This window comes from Pinus tabuliformis, chromosome 4_2 (assembly GCF_031772625.1).
Source record: "Pinus tabuliformis cultivar Carrire ecotype Pingquan chromosome 4_2, CPIR1, whole genome shotgun sequence".
Taxonomy (NCBI): domain Eukaryota; kingdom Viridiplantae; phylum Streptophyta; class Pinopsida; order Pinales; family Pinaceae; genus Pinus; species Pinus tabuliformis.
In genome coordinates, this window is record NC_142304.1 from 616,574,073 (window position 1) to 616,593,023 (window position 18,951).

The 18,951-nt window shown below is 38.1% G+C and overlaps 1 pseudogene; it reads left to right on the forward strand.

The window, feature by feature from the left end:
* The first annotated feature begins 5,558 nt into the window (after nucleotides 1-5,558).
* On the forward strand, nucleotides 5,559-16,641 carry LOC149170834 (threonine--tRNA ligase, chloroplastic/mitochondrial 2 pseudogene; annotated as a pseudogene).
* The last annotated feature ends 2,310 nt before the right edge of the window (nucleotides 16,642-18,951 follow it).

Sequence of the window (18,951 nt, forward strand, 5' to 3'; positions counted from 1 at the left end):
AGGGTGAATCAATAGGTGAAGAAGGCAAGCGGTCAACTTTAGGATCAATGTGAGGTTGATGCTTTTTACGTGGAGGAGAACTCAGTTGAAAAGCAGTTTGGACACTCGGAACCACCGAGGTTGAAAACAACCATGCTGGCACACCAATGGCTAATCCAGGAAGGGACAACATCACCATATAAGGAGCACCAGTGTTTCCAAAGGAAGGAAAAGGACTAGGATTGCCATTAGAGGGGTTTCCTTGACTAGTAGACTCAAGAAATGTTACCATTGGTATCAACCTAAGATCTAAAAAACTTTACATATTCATGTTTTAAGAGTCAAGAAAAGGACAAAAAGGTGACTCTAGTCTCTCTCATTTGTTTAGTGAGCTCGAAATGACAATTGCTCGATGATATTTTCAAATTTAAAGATTCAGAAAAGATCAAAATGACCACTCAAGTAACTCTAGGCATAATGAGTACCAAGTAACTGTGAACTGCAATATACACCTTAGCAAATAAATTTACCAAGGACTTGACATACGTGCAAGAAATCTCCCTGAATGATATGTTCAGTGTATCATGTTTACAGGGCAGCAGACTCAGCTTCCTATGGATAAATGTTTCCAACCTATGAGGGTCTCCCTTGATATACTTGGTGGTATGGGGAGCACAAGTTCGTGCTAGCACTATCTAATGCAAAACAAAACGACAGCTACTAAGTTTTATAGATGTCGGAACATGTCTCTAGCCTAAACCACCAAGTATCAACTGTTATTCTTTCAAATGCTCCTTACATTAACTGATATATTTCAGAGTTGATCTTCAAATTATGTTTTGATTTGAAGGCTCAACATGATGTCACCTGAACATATAAGATGCAACTATATGAGAAAAATAAAACTTTCATTTCTATGAAAGCTAGACTAACCAAGGGAAGAAATTTCAATCAATAATGCACCAAACAAAATGCATCATGCAAATTTCCCTCCACTAACTTTCACTTTTGTCTTCCAAACGCAATGCCAAAAGTAAAAAATATTTTCACTTTTCACTCTCCTAAACGAAACTTTTCGAAAGAAAAATGATTTTGACTTTATAAAGATGCACTTATATGAATTATGCTTTTCCTTTTGTTTTGAATGATTTGATGCACCTAATACAGTTTTTAGCTTTCAATCATCGAAAAATTTGATCTATTATGAATGATGAATCTCAAAAAATAACTTCTCAATGCAACTAATCTAATGCATTTTCACGATAAGTAAACTTTGAAATACAAGCTAAAACATATGTAAAGTGACATTTTCAATGATTTCTACATAAAACAACACTCAATCTATTAGCAAAACAAACATCTCAATGACACTAATAAGTAGAAAACGATGACCAATTGACCAGAAATCCTAGGACTCAGTCATATTTCACTTCAAAACCAATGAGATATATTTTTCAAATTAATTAAGGCAATCAATCAAAAAACGACAAATCCAAGCATACAGGAAGAGAAATACCTTAGGGGGCAAGGAACACTGGATTCTTAGGAAGAAACCTCAAAACTTCTCACATTCAAGGAGCATCAAGACTTTATATACCCAAACCCACGATTACCGCTACTTTGCATAGGAAAACCCGTGACCACATCACTAATTTGTATATCAAAATTAGTGACAATTTGAGTGCAATGAAAAAATTAAGAATAATTTTTTCATCGCAACTGTAAAGGTAAAAACTGCAATGCCATCGCGATTGTTAAGGCTCAACCAACAATGGGCGAGGAATATGGGAAAAAACTAAAAATATTCCAAGAAACGATACAAACGTAGCACTCTAAGGCAGTAATCAGTGATGGTATAAACCAAGACTGATGCAGACTAGCCAAAAAATCGACTGTTGGTCAAACTAGTCAAAAGATCAGGTTGGAGGATCAGATGGAAAGGATCATAGGCTCCCTAGCTGACTCGGCATTTTGTTGACAAGGGTAATCATCTCTGTCAATAGATATGATCCCTCTAGCCCAATAAGTGGTTCTAATAACTAACGTGATAATTAACTAGGCATATTCCTAGATTACAATTGAAAAGTATAATGAAGGAGATGGCCTACCTCATTCTGATGCTATTTCGATTTCCGTTGTTGGGGACCCAGGACCACTTTTCTCACAAACTTGTTCCTGCTTTTGTTATTGCTTACGTACTTGCACAAGTGATTAGAACACAACAAGACCTACCAAAACAAATAGAAAATCCAAGAGTAACCTACTTAACAGATCAAGAAATGTCAAGCTAGATAATACATGAACATATATATTTTGGAAAGATGAACCAACATTTGTATATTACTAGGAAATAAAGGGAAGCTTACAACCAAAATATTGATGTTGAAAGGCTCTCCTTGAGTGGTAATCCAAGTCCAAGCCAAGAACTCTCCAAGCACTCCTCCTTCAAGTCAAATGAGTGGCCTTAGGCAAAATCTCAACAAAAGGGTGCAAATATACATAGACCAACCTAGCCTCTAACTTGACCAACCATTTTGGAATGGGAGAGGATGAATTTATAGACTGGGAAAGGATGTTATGACATCTCCAAATACAAGATTAGGCCCTCATCTCAAGGAGGAAGCTAATACGGATAAGACCAAGAGGCCAAGTTGGGATAATTGGACCTCATCTATGTCGAAAAACCTCTAGTTCACCTCTCTAGAATCTTCTAGATAACGAAGCTTCTCATCCTATTTGGGAAAATTTCCTTTTTGGGATCCTCACAGGTATACAAGAAGATAGAGTGATGCCATCACGGGTTTGGCATAGTGCAATAGGTGACCATCACGTTTTTTAGCCTTATAAGTGTGATGATTCTCCATTTATGGTTTTGGAACTATTTCTTCAGGGAAACCTCAAGATATTTTCCAATCAATGTCCTAGGAGGGATCTGAGCTATATCAATGAATGAGTACACTTCCTAATGGTCATGTTTCAGGCACTTCGAGGTATGTCATAGGAAGTGCAGGAGGTCTGACAAAATACCGTGTAACAGGGGGGTGAATCAATATTTTCAAAATCATAAACTTTTCATTTCGTATATTGATTTTTGTATGCGACTTTACTGAAAGGAACCCACATGTGTATGTGACTATTCTTGAGATAGCTATGTACATCTAGTAAAGTTGTGTTTCAGTTAATTCATCATATGTTTATCTTTAGCTAGTGCATCAATACTTTATTAAACATTAAATATATAGTAACCATGAGCAGTAAGAACCAAATAAACCATCACACATAAGAAACACACATGAACACCAGGATTTAAGGTGGCAACCCAATGTCGGAAAAAACCAGTTGTTTTCTTCGTCTCTCTCTCATTTTAATATAAAAGAAAAACTTTTTACAATCTTGTACTAGTGTAGACTCATACCAGTATGTAGACACCCACCTGCAGAAGACTACAACCTTTTCTCATTCTCTAGCTCCTGCTAGAGAGAGCTTGCACCCTCTCACTCTTACTTCTACCAGTACGCAGGTACCAACCTACAAAAGGCTTGTTAGAGGAATAATACACCCTAAGTTATGGGTTGAGCACCCCAACACAACGAAGGGCATACACCAACAAGAATAAAGTAAACAAGCAGTCTTAATGCTTAAACTAATAAAGTAGGAACAAGAGAGATTACTCGAATGTCCTATGTTTGAGGTCATTCCCATAGGCTTCGAACCCTCTGCTTCCTCCATGTATAGTAGTAGTAGTTGAAAGCATGTTCAGGATATAGATGTTAGATCATATAAGCAAGTAAGTATAAATCATGAAATCATACATAAGTTAGATTAAAACATGAATTAAAGCATTAATATCATAACATCAGGAACAAGATAGAGCTTCTTTATTGATGACCACAAAGAATGTGGAAGAATACGACCTGATTCGTCCACCGCTCCAAGCGAAACCTTTCTCCGGATTTGTCTAGCCCATGCCTCAAAAATTCTCTTTCAAATTTATATATATGGATGCCATATAAAGGAGATGGACATCTCTATGAGGAAATAGGGGTATCCTATAACTAGGAGTGTAGGAGGCACAAGGATAAATCGAACTTGATCAGGGACCAATTGAATATAATATCAATGTCTTATATTTCTCTTCCCTTAGGCCTTCCCCATGTGGTTTATTTATATCACCTCAAAACAATTTTTTCAATTGGGATATAGTTAGGACATGGGCACATGTAGGGCTTTTGGTGTAATCTATAAACCCCACCCAAAAATAGAGATTTTATATTTTTTTCACATTTTAAATCATATATGTGGGTTGGGTATAGCTGAACCTGCATGTGCATGTGTTTTTGGAAGGGCAGAGTCATATATGGAATTTAAAATAATTTTTTTTAATAATTGGACCAAGTCTGAAGGGAAAAGGCTACCCAAGGCCATGACTCATAGAATCAAGTATATAAAGGTGATAAATGATGTTGTAACAGATTCCCCCTAATATATGAGGTTAGAAAGGGTAAATGACGGCTGAAATGTATTAAGTGTATAGAAAGAATCATGTGAGGACTTGGGAGGAGATCACCAGATTCCATCCTGTTAGACTCCGTCTCATGTCAGAGATTGATTCTTCTTCAAAACACTGTTTTGAAGAAGAAATCATTAATGTGGTGTTTTCGATTATGTAATTTATTCTTCAGCTCTTCAAAAGCCAGTGATTTCAAGCTCCTATCCCTGCAAAAGCACAATTCAAAACATTATCAGGTTCAGATGCAAAGCAAGTTAATAAGGTGTTGAACGTAGATCATGTTTGTGCCCCTCCCTTACAATCACAGCAAGATCAGGCAGTAGACAACGTATCTGATTTGTCCTCAGTTTTTTCTGCTCATCTATGCGAAAGTGATTTAAAATGTTCCTGTAGTGAATGTATCAGTTGCAAAATCTGGACCTGTTCATGTTTCCACAGTATAATAGCATTCAAGAGGGTGTTCGTGAAGGGTCAGAGCAGTTAAATTGTTTCAATGGAAGTTAATGCTTGTGAGAGTTTGGGCGTAGTCGACAATGCAGCTTATTAGGTACTGCCAGCAGGCTACCATACATTGCTGGTGGGAGATAGACCATCTAAGTCACGAAATTATAAACCTGCAATTTCAATTCCTCTACTGGTATCTCTAAAATAATTCAGCTTAGTATAGTATAGTAGAAGGCATGACTACCGTTTTTGAGGCATACTTTGGTCCATCATTGGATGCAAGCAATCAAGCACTGCTCCCTCACATATAAAAATAAGGAGAAAAGGTCACCATAACAATGAACAATCTTGTTAGTAAATTGATGTGGCCTTTTGTGATGTTTAAGGAGAAAATTCATTACACAAATCAGTTTGCTGATGGGCCAATACAGGACAATTGTGTATATCTCTAATTGATTGATTGCAAGGCTTTGCAGGCTGGAACTAGTCACAATCTTGGGCAAAATTTTTCTCGTGTTTTTGGTACTCAGTTCACTGATGAAAATGGACAGCGACAATATGTATGGCAAACTTCTTGGGCAGTAAGCACACGCATGGCTCCAATTCAGGTAGTTATTATTCCGATATGGAAGAATCGTCGATGAGAGGTGTGATCTTGGAGGTAGCATCTAACTTAGAGAAGATACTTAAGGCTGCTGGCATCAGGGTCAAAATGGATGTTGAAGATGAGCAGTATCAACTTAGACCCATGAACTGTCCCTATCATATACTTGTGTACAAGCATAGCCCGCGCTCCTACTGGGACTTACCCTTTAAAGTTGTGGAATTGGGTACTGTATATAGATATGACATGTCAGGAAGCTTACATGGTCATTCTGTGTAAGGGGTTTCACCCAGGATGATGCACATGTCTTCTGTTTGCCCAGCCAGATCAAGGAAGAAATAATAAGTGTTTTAGATCTGACAGAAGCAATCTTGTCTCAGTTTGATTTTAAAAATTATGAAATAAACCTATCGACAAAACCTGAAAAGGCAGTGGGCAGTGATGTTATTTGGGAGAAAGCAACCCGTGCTTTAAAAGATGCTCTTGAAGACAAGGGGTGGGACTATTCTGTTGATGAAGGAGGTGGTGCATTTTATGGTTCAAAGATTGATCTTAAGATTGAAGATGCACTTGGAAGAAAGTGGCAGTGTTCGACAGTTCAGGTTGATTTCAATTTGCCTCAGTGATTTGATCTATTTTTCAAATTCATAGAAAAAACGGCCCATCATGATTCACAGGGCCATCCTAGGATCTCTTGAAAGGTTCTTTGGTATATTGATAGAGCATTATGCTGGTGACTTTCCTTTGTGGCTTTTGTAGAGTCCCTACTTTACACCTTATCCTCCATCATTACCTACTGTTTTCATCACTTTCCTCTCTCTTTTACCTCATTTTCCACCCAGATCATTACATTAGTTGTCATTAAACATGATCAAGTGAGCTTTGCTAATGGGTAATTGTTTTGTTTAGTTTTTGACATACTTGCAGGTATTCCGCAGCCATCTGCTGATTCCGCAGCCATCTGATGATCCCGCAGCCATTTTATTGTTCTCAAGGTTCCACGTGCTATTTTGTAGAATGAGCCACGTGGGCTTGTTGGAATATACATGCTTGAGGTTCCTGTGCCATCAGTTCAGCCGGCCACGTCATTTGTACCTCCGGTCAAAGGGGGTCAAGTTTCGGTAAAATAAAGGCAGCTTAACGTGGATACATAAGATGTTTGATCACGTCGGTGGAAAAGGTGACCTGTCCATGTTTTGAAAGCCGTGGGGGACATGATCTAATGTTAGATTCATTGCCCATATCGACCAGGACCTCCAGCTTGACCACGAAGCCTATGACGTGTTAATTGCACCTTTAATACGCATGACAGTTAGTTCATTTTCTGTTTTTATGTTTACGTACTAGGCCATCTTACAGATGCCTATATATACTTGCGTCTGCGTACGCTGATGTTACCTTTTCAGATGCTATAGTGTATGTATTTGTGAGAATTTTGGCACGTTTTCAAACTCTGTTTTTATAAGAGTTGTTCCAACACTTTTGGATTATGTATCTTTGCATATAAAGTAATGGAAACATTGTTTTGAAGTCTTAAGAGCATCTGAGTTTTCTATGGATAATATGAATGGAGGGCCCCTGTTCGTATTAGCCTTGTAAAGTATTTTCATGTTCATATTTCTGCAATTTCTTTATTTTACAAACAAAATTTCCTTTCTTGAGTTATGTATAGCTTGATTTCTCCTTATTGCTGCAGCCTTTCTTTTCACTGATCAGATTTACTTCTTTGCAGGTTTTCACCCGGGATTAAGTGTGTTGTGTTTGCTTTAATATCTAATGGTAGTTGCAGTTGTCTTGTTCATAATGCTGCCCTTTTTACTCTGTTTTCTAGACTAGTTTTAGCTTAGTTTTACAAGTTGGATACTAACTAATTTATGCTCTCTTTATCATGAATGGCTTATGTTTCAAGAGAACAGAACACTAATTAATTGCAGCTTGTATTTGAGTAGTCTTGGCTTGTGATACTAATACTTTTTCCACTTGTTACACATAATCACATATGTAGGAAGCAGTATGTTGGAAAGGGCTTAGTAGTGTTACAATTTGTCAATTAGAGTAGATTAGAGTTTTTATCAATTCTTGGATTTGTCTTCAGCTACCTCCTGATCGTGTTTTACGTAGTACTATGTGGTAGAAGCAGGGAGTTAGGAGGAGATAATCATTAACAACAATCCTTGAAGTGATTTTCTTGTTTCTTCTATTTGCAGCAGTATGGATAGAGACTAATGCCATTAGAACGTGGTCATTTACTTTCAAGTCATTTTAATTTATTCATTTCTTTCAAGTTCTTTTCCTTTACAAGTTCAGCAAGTAATTAGAAATCACCATCACACACACTTTCACTCATCTAGAACTCACCTCTCACACACTTGCACTCATCTGTCTATAATCATCACTCCATCTTAGGAAGATAAGTTAACCATAAACAACACCCCCAAACGACAAAAGCTCTAAGAAAGTTACTTAAGTACATATAGTACACCCTCACTTCATCAGCTTACGAGCCCCGGGTTGACAATTAATGACATCAATTTAGGAACACTAAATTGACTAAACATTTTGGCGCCGTTGCCTGGGATTTCAACCCCATTAATATGAGTTTTGACAATAGGGGCCGCGATCAACATCATGAGTAGACAGACCATGGATCAGTTAAAGCTTCCTAACCTTCTCTTTACACCTACTTTGTTGCAGCTTGCAGATAGATCAATCATTAAACCTGATGGTGTATTGGAAGACATTCCAATCTCTCTAGATTCTTGGGAATATCCTGTTGATTTTATGATTTTAACTCCCAAGAACAATCTAGGAGGACATCCTCTTATTTTAGGAAGACCTTGGCTGGCCACAGCTGATGCTTTCATAAGCTGTAGGTCTGGAGACATGTATATATCAGATGGTAATTCCACCAAGAAGTTCAACTTGTATCCCCCAGCAAAAGCCATAACAGAAATAGGAGAAGATGAATGGGTAGAGGATGAAGATACTATACAACCAGTTCTAACCATCTCTGAGATTAGCGAGGATAGTCAAATTCTAAATACATTAGAAAATTTTGAAGTATCTTTAGAATATGACTCTGAACATTTTCAGATAGATGCAGACATTGAATATCTCTCCTCTAGACAAATGTCTCTCTTCTCAATGGAAGAGTTTGGTAGTTCTACAGTTGAAATCCTCCCAGGAAAAACATTAAACATTAACAAAAACTTGGGAAGACCACAACAAGAAGAATTAACTAAACTGTTGCAAAAACATTCCACTGCTTTTGCATGGGAATACACTGACATGAAAGGCATCGATCCTAAGACTTGTATTCATCACATTTACATTGAAGAGAATAGCAGACCTATTAGGCAACCACAAAGAAGGATGAATCCAAACCTTAGGGAAATTGTGAAAGAAGAACTGCAGAAATTACTCAAGGTAAACTTCATTTACCCCATCTCAGATAGCCAATGGGTTTCTCGCTTGGTTATAGTGCCCAAAAAGAATGGTAAATGGAGAGTTTGCATTGATTATCGAGAATTGAACAAGGCAACCTTAAAGGATCATTTTCCTTTACCTTTTATTGATTAGGTACTAGACACTTTAGCAGGTAAAAAGTATTTCTCATTCTTGGATGGTTTTAGTGGGTACAATCAAATTCAGGTAGCACCTGAAGATCAAGACAAAACCACATTTACTTGTCCTTGGGGAACTTTTGCCTACCGAGTACTCCCTTTTGGATTGTGCAATGCACCTGCTACATTTCAAAGGGCTGTATTAGGAATCTTTTCAGATCTGATTCATGATTGTGTAGAGGTATACATGGACGATTTCACAGTTTATGGTAATACATTTGAAGAAACTTTGGAAAATTTGGAAAAAGTACTGGTAAGATGTAAGGAAACAAATCTTTCTTTAAGTCATGAAAAGTGTTTTATGATGTTTACTGAAGGGATTGTTTTAGGACATCATATTTCAGGAGATGGGATCAAGGTTGATAAATCCAAAGTTGAAGTCATCTCTAAGTTACCTGTTCCAAATTGTCAGAAGGATGTTAGAAGTTTTCTTGGGTTTATTGGGTATTATAGAAGATTTATTGAAAACTTCACTAGGATAGCATCTCCTCTTTTCAAATTGCTTACCAAAGACTGTGAGTTTAAATGGGATCCTGAATGTCAATCTGCCTTTGTAGCTTTAAAGTCTAGAATATCTGAAGCACCCATCTTAAGGGGGCCAAATTGGAAACTCCCTTTCCACATCTCTACTGATGCTTCAGATACAGCTCTAGGAGCTGTTTTGGGACAAAAGGATTTGATCCCTTATGCCATTTATTACACAAGTAAGAATTTGACTCCCACTGAGTTAAATTATACTGTTACAGAAAAAGAGTTCTTAGCTGTGGTACATGCAATCAACAAGTTTAGACACTACATAACCGGCTATGAAACCTTTGTCCATACGGATCACTCTGCCATAAGATACTTAATGAACAAACCTGTCACTAATGGTAGAGTTACAAGATGGCTTTTACTCGTACAAGAATTCAACATTACTGTGTTAGATAGACCTGGAAAGAAAAACACAGTAGCTGATTTCTTGTCTAGAATCCAAAACACTAGTGAGGATTCTCCAGTAGAAGATAAGTTTCTAGATGAATACTTGTTCGCAGTGACTACCAAGACTCCTTGGTATGCAGATATGGCTAATTATCTTGTTACAGGGAAGCTTCCTCTACACTTATTTCCTAATGAGAAAAGGAAAATCATACGGGAGAGTTCACATTATTCTTGGATTTCTAATGAATTGTTCAAAACAGGGCCAGATTGTATAATCAGAAGGTGTGTTCGGGAAGATGAAATGGCTGACATCCTTAAGGCATGTCATGATGAACCATGCGGCGGGCACTTTGCTGACAAGAGGACAGCCTATAAAATCCTTTCTCTAGGATATTATTGGCCTTCTCTCTTTAAATATGCAAAGCAGTATGTTAGAAGGTGCGACAGCTGCCAAAGAGTTGGGAAACCAACTCCTTCAAATGAAATTCCTCTACAGCCTCAGGTATGCATCGAACCCTTTGAGAAATGGGCTCTAGATTTCGTTGGACCAATTAATCCACCATCAAAGCAAAAGAAATATATACTGGTTTGTACTGATTATGTTACTAAGTGGGTAGAAGCAAAAGCATTGCCTTCTGCCACTGAAAATTCAGTTGTTCAATTTCTTTTTGAGGATATCTTCACTCGTTTTGGTGTCCCAAGGGAAATTGTGACAGATCAAGGCAGCCAGTTTACATCTAATTTGATGGAGAAGCTGATGGAGGAATATAAGATTAAGCACAGAACATCTACTCCCTACCATCCGCAATCCAATGGTCAAGTGGAATCTACCAATAAAGTTCTTGAAGGCATTATCACCAAGACTATTCATCTTCATAGAAGAGATTGGGCGGAAAGGCTCCCTGAAGCCTTATGGGCCTATAGGACCACATGGAAGAACACAACAGGACATTCTCCCTATGAACTTGTTTATGGGAAGGAAGTCCTGCTTCCTATTGAGTTCCAAATCAAGACCTTCAAGATGGCAGTCCAATTGGGAATGAGCCTCTCAGAAGCTCAAAGACACAGAATGGACCAGCTAAATGAGCTAGATGAAATGAGACAAGATGCAATTCTAAGGACCGATCTAGTTCAGCACCAAAGATCTAAATGGCATGATCGTCATATCAAAGAAAGAAAGTTTCAGAAAGGAGATTGGGCTCTATTGTTTGATTCAAAATTCAAAGACTTCAAAGGAAAGTTTCAAACTCATTGGCTTGGGCCATATGAGATTGATGAAGTCTTTAACAATGGAGCAGTTCGAGTAAAAACTATCAATGAATTCCATACTCCTCTTATTGTGAATGGCCACCGCTTGAAAATCTACCAGAAGCCATTCTCAAAAGAAGAGTTTGTCAAATTGTTCAAAGGAGATTCTGCAATCAGGCTGGTGGAGAAGGATTCTTCTCCTCCATCAGCCTAAAGCTTTGGTTTTTGAAAAAAAAAAAAAAAAGAATAAATGTATGAGCCTGAAAACCAATCTCTGATTGGCAGTCTCATACAGAAAACCTGTGGTGAAAATCAGGGTCACCTGACACCTCATGTTTTCTAAAAAAAAAAAATTTATTTCTTCCCTTATTTCACCTCATTTCATCAATCACCACCATTTCATTCATTTTCACTCCACCTCATTTGTTTTCATTCATCCATCCACCCACTACACTCCATCTCATCAATAAAGTCATTTTCTTACAACTAAAGTTGCTTTTGTGCAGTTGGAGACTACTACTGCAGATTCCACAGCCATCTGAGGATTCTGCAGCCATCTAATGATTTTGCAGCTCTTTGTACCTGCACAAATAAAAAAACAAAGTCTGTTTGAAATTTCTTTACAGCACAGTAGTCATCAATAACAAAATGGAAAATAGTCATGCAAAAATCAGTGAAGGGTTAAGTGGCAAGTTATCAGAGGCAAATCTAAGCGGGAATCTGAGGTATGTTTCAAATCCTAAGCTAACAGATATTCCATTATGCAAAGTTCTCTAAATTATGTTTCTTGCCACTAAGTGTAATGATTACTAGCCATGAGACCATATATCCACGTATCATCCACGACTATCAGTCCTTAATTACCACGATTTTAAATCTCACTTTCGGCTACTTCTTCCATTAAGATCTCGTACTTAGGTGACGTAACCTAATGTACTACGTCTCCACGACATTAACTCATGCAGCCAAGTGCAATTCCGAAGTCGAGATCTAAGGACATAGCCGTTGTTCATTCATTAATCCTTTTACCCCCTACGCTCATATCATTTCACTCCCATTTCCACTCGCATGTTTTATTCCATCTACGCTGTGCTACCATTCACCACACTCTGTTATGCTGTGCTCACTACGCTGCCATTCACCATACTCTGTTTTTTTCTCCTCTCCGCTAATTCTAAATCACCAGTGGGGTCTGTTACGGCCGTATTCAAAGTTGAACCCATAATCCCCTGTGTTGAGGCCGTAAATTCACTGTGTAAGGCCATTTTAAAGCCAAGTTCCAGAACAGAGTTGTGAATTTACTGTGTAAAACCCTTGTTGAAGCCGTGTTCTGAAACCAAAGCCGTGAATTGACTGTGTGAAGCCGTTTTAAAGCCGTGTTTCAACTAGAACAGAGCTGTAAAAGCAAATGGGGAAGCTCTTGAGGGCAGAACCGGAAGGTTCAAACTTTTTGGAGGGTTATCCTCAGGTCAAGGAGGCATTACAAAAGGCAAATTGGTTACAATGTGTACAGAAGATCAAAGGCTACCATAAGGAGGTGACAAAGGCCTTTGCAATGTCTTTCAGAGAAAAAGATGGTCATGTGGAGATAGGAGACTTACAATTCACAGTCAATGAAAGCAGCATAGCTCAAGATACCTCACTTCCACAGACCGGAGAAAGGTGGTTTAAGAACCGGGCAGTCCAAGATCAGCAGTGGAAACGAATTTTGAAAAACCCAGGTATGGACACAAGTATCTTTACCAAAGGGATTTCGGTTTCTTATGTTAAAGAAGAGTGGACCACTTTACTCTTGTTAGTGCAGAAATTTTTCACTTGTGAAGGAAGATTTGGGGTCTTATATGTTTATCATGCAAAGGTGATGATGCATTTTCTAGGAGATGACATTAACCACCCTTAATTTCTATTTTTAAGTCTTAAGAAAATGTGTGCAATGGTCCAAAATAACCCTAGAAATGTTGAAGCACATTTATGTCATCACGGTCTTGTGAAATTGCTGGTAGAAGAACAATTAAAATCAAAAAGAGACTCATGGGAGAGGTTTCTCATAAGAAACCATTTTCAAGAATTAGGAGAAACTTCTGGAGGGTCCCCTCGAGTGCCAAAAAGAAGTAGAAGAAAAAGAGGAGAGGGGGTTAACCAAGAAACAACTGCCCAAGAGGAAACAGTTCAAGACCAGTTTGATGAGGAAACTGATATACAACATTCTGAACAGGATATTGATCCTGGATTTACTGAAGATGATAACCAAGCAGCCCAAGGAATTATCTCTGAAACCCTTTCAGAACTTACTCAAGAAATTGCTCAGAAAAGGAAAGAAGGGAAGAAGAAACGTAAGCAAGATAAAGGTAAATCTGTAGTCCAAGAAACTCCCTTCACTCCTGAGGATACTAGTGAGGAAGATACTCAACCCTTAGCTCAGAGAATGGCCAAACTTCACAAAACTGCTCTCTCCAAAAAGGAGGAAAAACAGAAGCAAAAAGTACCAAAAGAAAAACAGCAGAAAATACCAAAAGGAAAACAGAGTACTACGTCTGTAAGAAGGAGCAGCAGATTGCAAAATAGAAAAGTAGGGGCCACAAAGGGTAAACAGTCATTCTTCATTGACTTAAGTTCACCTCAAAAAGGTGCTACAAGTCCTCCACACGCTGAGCACATTGAGACTTCTCCTCCACGTGAGGAAAGTCCGTTTGAACATGAACTTGAGCATGAACATGAATCTGAATTTGATTATGAACCAAGTCCCAAAAAGTCACCTGAAGTGGACCCGGAGCAGCAAAAAGTGTATAATTATCTGGAAACATTGGAGCAAGTAGCCGCTGGCCCTAGTAATGTTTAGCCTTTAGAACAACAAGTCCACTCCTTGAAACAGGAACTTTTTGAGATTGAGGTTCTAAATCGACATATCACGCAAGAAAATGAGAAGTTGAAAGAGCAAGCCAAATTGGATAAGATGATTCATGATAACACCATGTTACATTTGGGCCTGTGGCAAAGAAATAACAAGAAGTTAAGGAAGAGATGCAAAAAGCTCAACAGAGCCTTGATCAACCTAAAGTTCAGGTGCTTAGTAAAGAAGCCAAGGGTGAATGTGTCTACACAGAGAAAGAAGAGGAGATTGGATGTCTTGGCAGAGGCATCACAGCAGGTTGATTGATCAGTGTTTTTGCATGAGGACATGCAATGCCCTCGTAGTGGGGGTATGTAGAGTCCCTACTTTACACCTTATCCTCCATCATTACCTACTGTTTTCATCACTTTCCTCTCTCTTTTACCTCATTTTCCACCCAGATCATTACATTAGTTGTCATTAAACATGATCAAGTGAGCTTTGCTAATGGGTAATTGTTTTGTTTAGTTTTTGACATACTTGCAGGTATTCCGCAGCCATCTGCTGATTCTGCAGCCATCTGATGATCCCGCAGCCATTTTATTGTTCTCAAGGTTCCACGTGCTACTTTGTAGAATGAGCCACGTGGGCATGTTTGAATATACATGCTCGAGGTTCCTGTGCCATCAGTTCAGCCGGCCACGTCATTTGTACCTCCGGTCAAAGGGGGTCAAGTTTCGGTCAAATAAAGGCAGCTTAACGTGGATACGTAAGCTGTTTGATCACGTCGGTGGAAAAGGTGACCTGTCCATGTTTTGAAAGCCGTGGGGGACATGATCTAATGTTAGATTCATTGCCCATATCGACCAGGACCTCCAGCTTGACCACGAAGCCTATGACGTGTTAATTGCACCTTTAATACGCATGACAGTTAGATCATTTTCTGTTTTTATGTTTACGTATTAGGCCATCTTACAGATGCCTATATATACTTGCGTCTGCGTACGCTGATGTTACCTTTTCAGATGCTATAGTGTATGTATTTGTGAGAATTTTGGCACGTTTTCAAACTCTGTTTTTATAAGAGCTGTTCCAGCACTTTTGGATTATGTATCTTTGCATATAAAGTAATGGAAACATTGTTTTGAAGTCTTAAGAGCATCTGAGTTTTCTATGGATAATATGAATGGAGGGCCCATGTTCGTATTAGCCTTGTAAAGTATTTTCATGTTCATATTTCTGCAATTTCTTTATTTTACAAACAAAATTTCCTTTCTTGAGTTATGTATAGCTTGATTTCTCTTTATTGCTGCAGCCTTTCTTTTCACTGATCAGATTTACTTCTTTGCAGGTTTTCACCTGGGATTAAGTGTGTTGTGTTTGCTTTAATATCTAATGGTAGTTGCAGTTGTCTTGTTCATAATGCTGCCCTTTTTACTCTGTTTTCTAGACTAGTTTTAGCTTAGTTTTACAAGTTGGATACTAACTAATTTATGCTCTCTTTATCATGAATGGCTTATGTTTCAAGAGAACAGAACACTAATTAATTGCAGCTTGTATTTGAGTAGTCTTGGCTTGTGATACTAATACTTTTTCCACTTGTTACACATAATCACATATGTAGGAAGCAGTATGTTGGAAAGGGCTTAGTAGTGTTACAATTTGTCAATTAGAGTAGATTAGAGTTTTTATCAATTCTTGGATTTGTCTTCAGCTACCTCCTGATCGTGTTTTACGTAGTACTATGTGGTAGAAGCAGGGAGTTAGGAGGAGATAATCATTAACAACAATCCTTGAAGTGATTTTCTTGTTTCTTCTATTTGCAGCAGTATGGATAGAGACTAATGCCATTAGAACGTGGTCATTTACTTTCAAGTCATTTTAATTTATTCATTTCTTTCAAGTTCTTTTCCTTTACAAGTTCAACAAGTAATTAGAAATCACCATCACACACACTTTCACTCATCTAGAACTCACCTCTCACACACTTGCACTCATCTGTCTATAATCATCACTCCATCTTAGGAAGATAAGTTAACCATAAACAACACCCCCAACGACAAAAGCTCTAAGAAAGTTACTTAAGTACATATAGTACACCCTCCCTTCATCAGCTTACGAGCCCCGGGTTGAAAATTAATGAAATCAATTTAGGAACACTAAATTGACTAAACAGCTTTCTCCAGTGCCAGCCCGTATTGTACCTGTAACAGACACTCAGGTTCAATATTATTGGAAGGTAGTGGCAAAGATGAAAGAGACAAATATTAGAACAGAATTATCATTTGGTGAGCGTCTTAGCAAACTAATTTGGAATTCAGAAACACAGAAGATACCTTTGATGGCAGTTGTGGGGCCAAAAGAGGTTGAAAGTGAAACTCTGACTGTTCGAACGAGACATGGGAGAGAACTCGGGACCATGACCATCAATGAGGTTATAGAAAAAATTCAAAACGCAGCAGCTAATAGAAGCTTTTTATAGCATAATAAAATTCAATCTTACTGTTCCCTATATGGCAATTTCCGTAAAGTGGCAAACATATTTTCAGTGGTCATCATTCCATTTTGGCAGAAGCCATCTTCCGGAGTGGTATGCGATGTGAAGACCGCGTGGCTGGCCAGTTGTCAACATGGGAGGATTGTGTCATCAATGGGAGCCTGCGTAATAGAGAAATAAGATTCGATCTTCTATTAATAGCCTCAGTTAAATCTCCAAATGGATCTACGCCCCAGTTGATATCTTTAAGTGGCCATCAGAGGATTTTAAACCGCATTGAGTTGTTTATACATAAGTCGTTGTTTTATAGAACCTTCTGCATATGAATTAAAGATATCAGTAACGTGGCAATCGTTGCAAAGTGGCATTCAAAAGTGCGATTACCTATTTCTATCATCAGCTAGTTTTCATGGGCTATTCGAAATCTTCACGCTGGAATAATGGAAGGCTTTTCTATCTTTAGAAGCAGATGGAGGATTCTCCTCTATTTTCATGGGTTTAGTTGAAACAGCGCCCCTATTTTGGGGGTCGATCTGTTGTTTTTTGGTTTTTAGTTGATTTAATGTATAAAAAAAAAAAAAAAATTTAGGGAGAGAGTGAGAGGGGAGATTTTTTCTGAGTGCTGAGTGCTGGAACAGAGCTTTCATTGTACAGTCTTTGACAGAGGGATTTTTAATGAAAATTTCACAGCTCTAACTTCTGAGATTCATGTGGTATGTTAATTTAGCATAAGTTTTCCCTGTGTTTCATATGTAATCTGTTATGTTCCATTTCATTACATGATCATATCTAAATGAACAAATGAAGTGTTTAGGTAGGAATTCATAGTATTGTATGCTCCTCCTATAAATTTTTTCAATTCAATGTTTTCTTCTGTTTAAGGAGGATTCAAAGTATTATTTGCCCTCCTTAGCTCCTCACCAGTCTTGCCATCCCATTTAAAAATCTAGATTTGATGCTAAATTCCTTGCCTACCTTGCCTCAGTCATCAACCTGTGTTGTTCATTATATTTCTCTGTTTGAAGCTGTGATTTTTCCCATGCAGCCCAGAAAAACCCCGTCATTAAAAACACCAAAAACTTTAAATCAACCCTCCTTATCAGTTTACTAGCCTAATAGCAGTGTTCCTAATTGGGTCAGCTCATCCTATTGAAATATCTACCGAGTTTGACCGGAGAGAGCCTTCTCATACCCCGTAGGGCTAGCTACGAGGTGAAATGGTTTGATGTTGCCTTGAAGGTTTACCTTCCTCAGCCTAGGGTGAAATCTCAAGCGCTAACACATCCTACCAAACTAGTGGAAGAGATGAAAAAGAAAGCTCATGCCTGAGGCGGGCATACCCATACTCAGCAATAGTAAACCATGTCTTCATATCAAGTGTAGAGTGAATCCAATATGTATAGAAGTACAAAGGAAACTGAAAATACATAGAGGATCATCTTATCATAGCTAAAAAAGTACATATCATGACCATGTCACAATATCACATATAGAATACCTAATCAATGATGTTGAAGTAGATGTCTAATCACTGAAGTCACATAAATAATCCTCAATGTACCAAGTCAAAAAGTGGAATAATGGTATTGCATGAAACTCCGGTGCCAACATATAGGATGTTTTTGTAATTAACTACAACATATAAGGTGGATGGTGTGACTAGCAACAAACTAGAGGGACTGACAAGTGAACCAACAAGATGTTTATGCAACCTGAGGTCTTCACCTACCACTATGGTACATTTCTACACTATGGGAATAAATGAGTTGAAGTTGACCATGCGAGAAATCGTTTGATTACGGGTCATTAATGTATACAGTTAACAAACGCGAGACAACTCATAGATAATGATGATGAGAGTCTAAGTACCCGAGTACAATCTAACAAGTGCAAATACATGAGTTGAAGTTGAACACTTGAGAGAATCTACCAATTATGAGACATTGAAGTATTCTCATTGTCGATAGCGAAGGAGTCTGCCACTATTACTGCCAACCCTAAGGTAGTGAAAAAGGACTCTAGATCTTATTCCCTGAGCAGTGAGTTGGAATCGATGGGAAAACATCTATTGGAAGGAACACATTAAGAAATCCTACATCAATCTAGCGTGAGTGTAACCCACAGGGAAATAATGTGGAAGGAATCAAATGATGAAAGATGAACTAAGCATACTGAAGCACGTTTCTGACATACACAAGATGTGGCTAGCAATAATGAAAGCTAACACTGAGCTGAGGAATCCACGAATAGGGTCAAATTGAAACCAAGGTACTACACAAATTCCAATGTGTGATA